The 8,310-nt window shown below is 39.3% G+C and overlaps 1 pseudogene; it reads right to left on the minus strand.

Annotated features, from left to right (window-relative positions):
• Positions 1–2,047: 2,047 nt before the first annotated feature.
• Positions 2,048–2,621, minus strand: LOC101050588 (divergent paired-related homeobox-like; annotated as a pseudogene).
• Between the last annotated feature and the right edge of the window lie 5,689 nt (positions 2,622–8,310).

Consider the following 8,310-nt stretch of genomic DNA (forward strand, 5'->3'; position numbering starts at 1 on the left):
ATATAAATCTATATGTGTGTTGGGCATCTAAAGGGAGTGCTACATGGGTATTTAGCATACATCTTTTTTAGATGTCTGCAGTCCCTTCCCACATTTGAGAAATGCCTGGAAATGCCAATTACTGGGAGGCAGAGCCTGCTTCCTGCTGTCAGGTACTTCTCTTAGTTGCCCGGGCCTTGCTGCTAGGGAGAAGGCATACATCTTAGGCACTTCAAATCAGAAACTCCTCCCTGGACTGCAGATTGGGAGCTTGTGATCCAATAAAGAGGAACTTTAGGGAGCCCATTCTGGAGCAGGCGTGGGCAGCTCAGCAGTGAGAGAAGTATGATGGCACCATCCGGGGTACGAGGAGAAATGCAGTAGTGGTGGCCAGTGTTTGGTGATGGTGATGGGAGTGCCCTCGCCGTATTCACCTTGTGGCAAGGTGTAGCTGTATTCTGGCTGCTATTTAACATCCCTGCTTTCTACCCAGTTTGTAAGTTTTGTTCTTCAGCTTTTCCTGAAGAAACTCTAATTTCTATTCTGTCAAAATCCAGCCTTTATCTAAGATCCCTAACTGACACAGCCCTCTCATTTATCAGAGACTCCATTTCTCACTTCTCCTTTCCCATCTTTTATCATCTCGTCATCAATAACCCCCCAACAATAGCTACCAAAACTCATATTTACTCCACAGCCGTAATGACTCTGACTAACACGGATGCCAATGCTGACATAGTGCTGGGCGATTCAGAATTTATGCTAGACCAGTGCATGCAGCAGTGATAACAGCAATGACAAAACTTGCTGCTGATTGCAGAGATGAAATATTTCTGATTAATAGATACACAATTTGATGTGGTGAATTCATATTTCAAGTGATGAATTCATTTAACTTGAATCAAGCTAATGTTTCAGGAAGCTGTCGTCTCTCTTCATAATTATAAAAAGTCAGCATCATTCAAGAATGTCAAAGAGGCCAGGCCTGGTGGCTCTCGCCTGTAATCCCAGCATTTTGGGAAGCCAAGGCAGGTGGATCATGAGGTCAGGAGTTTGAGACACCCCCTGGTCAGCATGGTGAAAACTAAAAATACAAATACAAAAAAGTAGCCAGGCATGGTGGCGTGCACCTGTAGTTCCAGCTACTTGGGAGGCTGAGGCAGGAGAATTGCTTGAGCTGGGATCATACCCCTGCACTCCAGCCTGCGTGACAGAGCAAGACTCCACAGAAATAATTTTATTATTTCTTGAAAGAACTAGTTGGAGTGAAAGGTGGATGACGCGTGTGCTCCGAGGCAGCTGCAGACTTGTGACCAATTAAATGATTATTTGGGAGTTATGCTTATTAAGTTAGGCTGTGCTTGGTGACATGTGTGACTATTGTTCTATCTGAACTAGTCAAGAAAAAACAGAATTTCCCATGGTCCCTGACCCAAGTTTGTGTGAGAGAGAAGATTAAAGGCAAAGTATGTACCAATCCATATATTGGTATTAGAGAGTGAAAGAGCTGAGAGTCAAAGGTCTGGGTTCCATTCTCATCTAGCAGAGGACAAATCACTTCATGACTCTAGGGCTTAGGTTCCTTATCTGTACTCAACTTTTTTTTAAAGCACTGTATCTTCTGTATCTCTGAGATCTCTTCAAGTTCTAACATTTTAGAGTCTTGGTTGAAGATTCAGTAAAATGAGTGCAATTACCCTCCCTTCACAGTGACACTACCAGGACCAAATGAGATAACTTAGGTCAAACACATGTTCACATCGATGGCTCTCAACCCTAGATAGCTCTTACAGATGTCATTATTGTGTAGCTGCCAAGGTTCCTTTTAATGTGTCCTTTTATTTATATGCATGATACTCTCAAAAAGGCCAATGTCACTTCTGCCAGAGCAGTCCAGAGCCTGGGATGTCCCGACCTCAATTTAAGGGTCTATGTCTGAGTTTAGACCAGAAACAGACCCATGCTGGGAATGCAGCTGTTATCAAGTGCTCATTCTATTTCATGCAGTAAAATATTATGGAGGGAAATGACTAGAATATTTTTTTCAGCATGTGACTTTTTGTATTTATCATCTCTCTCAACTTTGTAGAGATGAGCAGGCAGAAGAAGCAGAACTGAAGCTTGGAGCATAAGCTTGGGATTCCACAATGGGGTAGAGGAAGTATACGTTAGGATCTTGGCAGCAGCCAAAATGGACCATTCTGTGGCCAAGGAACTCATTTGCATGGACCTTGAAGTTGGGGTATGTGATAAGCTGGAATGAGGGTACCTGATGACCCGTGTACACCAGGCTGATTGGATGAGCAATGCTGGGCAATCTGGGTAGCGTGTCTGCATTTCTCCAGCCGACACTGGTGGTGACCCCACGCTCAGTATTGGCAGTTGTGGAGTTTCTCATTTTTGCTGAAGATGCTTGCATTTGGCTTGCTTGAGTTTTGCTCTGCAGTTCTTGAACCAGACCTACAGTACTGTGGGGGGTGCATTTATTTTTGAGGCCATTTTTTTCTGAAGGCTGGAGCTTGGGTATGGATTCTCATCAAATAAGATGTTCAGGTCTTGCAGTTGCTGCTGAGTGAACATGGTTCATTTCTGTTTGAATGTATCTGATCCTTGCCTTTAAGAAGATCCTCTCAGCCTAGCATCTTCTAATCTAGATGTGTGCCTGGGTTCAGATCCAGGGATAAGACAAATGACCAGATTCTTAACCATAGCCTACCCTCCTTCTCCTGTGATATTTTCATACATTTATCTTAAAGTGGGGGAATGCTTAATTCTACGGTCTGGTTCTGTTGCTAATTAACATACTTAATAATTTTTAAGAGACTCATCTTCACTTATTTTGTTTCTTTCTTTGTTTTGTAAAGGTAATTCACCTAGAGTTACATAGTGGTTCTTGGGATAGTCATTTGGAATTTATTAATAGATCTACTATGTCTTCTATCCTTTAGTAATTGCTTGCATGTTAAAAAGGTAACACTTTCTTAAAAAGAACTATTCCGAACACACATCCACATTGTAAAAAACTTGAATATTATATAAGCATGGAGAATAAAAAGTGAAATTATCTCCTTCTTCTCATCATTCCCTTTACTTTCCCAAGAAATAACTACTTGTAACGGTTTAGTGTGCATTATGTCAGACCACTTTCATGTATTGGCTTACTATATGTACATATACATCTTCAGTGTAATCTGTTCTCTTAACTCTCGTTTAGTTTTGTAGCTCAGTATGACTTGGGTCTGCCAAAAGCAGGGAATGGTAGCATCGGTCTACCTAGCAGAGTGGTATCCTCCTCTGTCTTTGCAGAGCACAAAGAGGAAAGTCTTCTATGCTGATTCAAAAAGCTTGCAGGAGGAGTGTGTCTCTAGAACTTCAGGCAATTACACTCTTTACCTGGGCCATTCTCTGCTGCCTCATCTGTATACCATTTGATTGGTGCACTGATTCTCTCACTGAGATCCTCTCTCGTGGTGTGTCTGTGGCAAGAAGCAGAAGCACAGAAGAGGTTTCTGGAGCTTGTGATATGAGTATGGGGCTGACGAGTGAACATACTCCCTTCTGCTCTAATCTGAAACAAGCAGCTGTAAGTAGTGCCGGGGTACCTCCACTTTTTTTTAAGTGGCAAAGAAAGCTGATGACAGAGAGAAGAGAAATAAAAGGACAATGTTTCAGCCTCTTGCTATATTAAGAAAATAATAAGAGTAGTTTTCAACATTTGTTTTTATCATTTCAGCCATTCACAATGTGCTGGCTGGAAGTGATAACACGCCACATCAGAGATACTGCAAATATGATGATCAAAGTTTATGACTATTTCCCTTTGCTCCCCCAAGCACGTGGGCATAGCCACAAGAGTCAGCCTAGCTGCTGTTGCATAATCCTCAGTATCATGCATTCCAGGGACCCATTCCGATTAGTCAATCTATTCTACTCTTGGAATGATTGTGAATGAAGTTATCATGAAGAGCTATGGAGAGTGAAGTTTCTGGGACTGATGTCAGGATATGCCAGCTTGGAGCATCCATTTACTATCTTGTTCAGCATCAGCAGCTAGGGCAGAACCTACTAAGTAAGGCCTTATCTAATCACTGTGGAAGAGCCAGGTGGTCTTCACAAGCCAGGCTGAGGCACCATGATCTGTGAGTGCTGTGATGGGTGCCAGCTGTGATATAAATGATCCACTGACAGGGTTTATTTATTTCTCATGTAAGGACATTTTCTATGGCCACTAATTAGCTGAAGAATTTAGCTAAGAGTTCTCACTTGACTTACAGACAGCATTTCCAGCCGGCCAAATATCCATTATTCTTTCTGTCACTTGTTTGGTGATTAAGTTTTCCATGGAGACAGTGAATTGAACCAGGGACAGTAACAAATGGAACTAAGTCTTGGTTTATCTATTTGCTGAGCTGTAAATATCTGCCATATCAATGGTGGGGGGGCTGCAGGCAGCAACCTTAAGGCTGAGTAGATGGGCAATGGAAACAGAAAGAAAAGGAGGTTCCCCTACAGCCTGAGAACCCTGCTTCGAAGGACTCTTGATTTTAATTGAAAGTATTCTGAGATAGATTGTCAGCCATGACAAACACAAAATACCTAATTAAATATCTTTCAGATAATCTATAAAATATGCATTCTTTCCAATTAAGAGCATGAATAATATATCCAGTTCTTGATCAGGATTTCTTTTCTTACCTTGTGCTCTCTCCATTATCTTTGAAACCACTTTTTATTTTTTTTAATTGATACATAATAATCACACATATTTACACAGTACACATGATATTTTGATATGTGGCTATAATGTGTAATGATGAAATCAGGGTAACTAGGATCTCTATCTGATCAGGATTTCTGGCTGCTTAGAACAACTGTTCTAAAACTCAACAAATCCCTGACTTTTAAAAATCAAGGTGAAATTTGTATAACATAAGATTAACTCTTGTAAAGTGAACAATTTTAGTTCTTGTGTAAGGAGGTTTTCCATGACCACTAATTAGCTTAAGAATTTAGCTGAGTTCTCACTTGACTTCCAGACAGCATTTCCAGTCAGGAGCATTTCAGTGGCATTTGGCATAATCACACAAGGTACTGTGCAACCGCCACCTCTGTATAGTTCCAAAATATTCCAAAATATTATCACTCAAAACTAAAACTTCATACCCTTTACCGGTATTTCACATTGCTCTCTCCCCCCAGCTTCTGGCAACCATTAACTTGCTTTCTGTCTCAGTGGATTTGCATATATTGCATATTTCATAAAAATTGAATTATACTACATGGGACCTTTTGTGCCTGGCTTCTCTCACTTAGCATAACTTTTTTTTGACATTCATCCATATGGTAACGTGTATCAGTACTTCATTTTGTTCAATGTCTAAATAATGTTTTATCATATGTAGGTACCACAATTCATTTATCCATTTATCTATTCATGGACATTTGTTACTTCTACTTTGGGCTATGGTAAATAGTGCTATTATAAACATCTGTGTACAAGTATATTTTTGTACATGTTTCTGATTCTTTTGGGCATATGTTTTTCACATGGGTTGCACCATTTTACATACCCACCAGCAATGTGTGAGTGTTCCAGTGTGCCCATTCCCACTCCCAAGCCTCGTGGCAGGCAGCTGTGCACAAGTTCCAGGAGCAGCTTGCATGCGACTTGTGGGAGCCAGAGTGGGCATAAAGGATGTTGTCCTCCAAATATCAGGGATCCATGCTCTGACTACTGATTGCTGCTACTGGTCTTGGAGCTACAGGCACAGAGGTGGGCAGTCATTATTGCATACCCTAACACTTTTATTACTGCACAAACTTCCCCACTAGCTGAAGCAACTTGCTGTGGATTTAAAGGGCCAGTGTGTTTTCCCATCTTTATTTCTATCCTTTTATTTTTTCCTCTTGGGAGCTAAGTATTTAGAACATTCAAAAGCAACCACATATGTAGGGATTTAGAAAGTTGCTGCACATTTCCAGGGAGAGGCACAGGCTCAAAAAACCTGAAGATCTGAAGTTTTCACCTCAAAGTGATTCCCAGTACAGACAGGCCACAACATTTCAAAAACAAGCAATCAAACAAAATAGCAAACACCGTGGAAGTGGGGGAATCTGATTTCCAGAGTTACTGCTTTATTAAATTCAAATTTTCAGTTTTCAACAAAAAAGTACAAGGCAAAAAAAAAAAAAAAAAAAAAAAAAGCAGAAAAGTATGGCCCATTCAAAGGAAAAAAAAAAATTAACAAATAGAAACCACACAGTAGGACGAACAGATAACAGGTCTTCTAGACAAAGATTTCAAGAGAAACCAGAAAAACTTCTGGAGCTGAAAACATAATAACTGAAATGAAAAATTCGCTAGAAGGACTTGAAGGCAGATTTCTGCAGGCCAAAAGAAGAATTAGTAAACTTGAATACAGGAAAACCAAAATAATCACATCTGAAACAGAAAAAAGATTAAAGAAAAATGAAGCCTAAGAGATCTATGGGACATCATCAAGTGGACCAACGCAAACATTGTGGAAGTCTCAGAAGAATAAAATAGAAAGAGGTAGAGATGCTCTTTGAAGAAATAATAGCTGATAACTCCCCAAATTTGGTGAGTTTGTAAACATTCAAGAAGCTCAATGAACTCTATGTAGGATGAAATTCAAGAGATACACACAAAGAAACATTTTAATCAAACTGTTGAAAGACAAAGAATCTTAGAGCAGTAAGAGAGAGGCAACTTGTCACTTACAAATGACTTTCAATAAAAATATCAGCAGATTTCTCATCAGTAACTTTGGAGACCAGAAGAGAGTGCAATGATACAGTCAAATTGCTGAAGTAAAAGAACTGTTAGATCCAAATTCCTTATCTAGCAAAACTGCCCAGTGAGGGAGTAATAAAGACAATCTAAGATAAACAAAATCTAAGGGAATTTATTACTGTTAGATCTTTCCTGTGACAAATTCCAAAGGGAATCCTGTATGTAGAAATTAAAACTAGGCAGTAGCTCAAAGCTTGGAGTATTGTAAGTCCAGTTTATAACTCTACTTTTCTTTTTTTTACATGATTTAAGAGGCTAATACATTAAAAAAAATTATTACTCTGGGCCAGGCATGGTGACTCATGCCTGTAATCCCAGCACTTTGGGAGGCTGAGGCAGGCAGATCACTTGAGATTAGGAGTTCAAGACCAGCCTGGCCAACGTGACGAAACCCCATCTCTATAAAAATACAAAAGTTAGCTGGACGTGGTGGTGGGCACCAACAATCTCAGCTGTTTGGGAGGCTGAGGCAGGAGAATCACTTGAACTCAGGAGCCAGAGGTTGCAGTAAGCTGAAGACAGAGGTTAGCAAAATGGACTTAAAAACCATGACCAACTATGTGTTGTCTATAAGAGACTTACTTTAGATCCAAAGACACAAATAGGTTGAACAGGAGAAAATATAAAATGATCTTACATGCTAATAGTAACCTAAAGAGAGCAGGATTGACTATAGTAATATCTGATAAAATAGACTTTAAATTAAAAAATTCACAAGAGACAAGGAAGGACATCATATATTAATAAACAGTTAAATATAGCAAAATGATAGAATAATTATAAACATTTATACACATAATAACCTACAGGTCACATTTGGTAGGCTTTCAGGTTAACCATTTGTGAAGATCTTATGATTCATGGCTTACATCCTGTCCCTGAGTAAAGAATCTTAATGTGAATCTCTCAAATCTTATGAGTAGCTCAATCTGTTGACGTTCTTTTTAATATGTAACCTGCTCATATTGAAAAGGACACTAGCTTGTTTCTAAATCATGAGGTTTTGCTGATTTGCTTCTGAATCATGAAGTTTTATGGATTGCCTTACATGTAGAATATTTTAGCATGCATCTTGTAAGCTGTAGTCAGTGTTTGTAATCTCTGTATCACATCCTGCAATGAAAAAGGGCAACTCTGACATGAGAACTCCCCCTCCTTTCTCCTAAATTTTCTATAAAATCATTCCAACTTGTAGCAGGCAATAAAACTATAGAACTCTTAGAAGTCAAATTCACAGAAGTAGAGTAGAATGGTGGTTACTACAATATGTGGGAGGAGTGTGAGTTGGGGAGATGTTGGTCAAAGAATACCACATATCGATTAGACAGGAGGGATAAATTCCAGAGATCTATTGTACAACATGACGACTATATTAATAACAATGAAATGTATACTTTAACATTTCTAAAAGAGTAGATATTAAGTGTTCTCACCACACAAAATAAGAAAACTATGTGAGGTAAAACATGCATTAGCTTGATAGCTATTCCACAATGTATTTAAATTTCAAAACATCG

This window comes from Saimiri boliviensis, chromosome 16 (assembly GCF_048565385.1).
Source record: "Saimiri boliviensis isolate mSaiBol1 chromosome 16, mSaiBol1.pri, whole genome shotgun sequence".
NCBI classification, from domain to species: Eukaryota; Metazoa; Chordata; class Mammalia; order Primates; family Cebidae; genus Saimiri; species Saimiri boliviensis.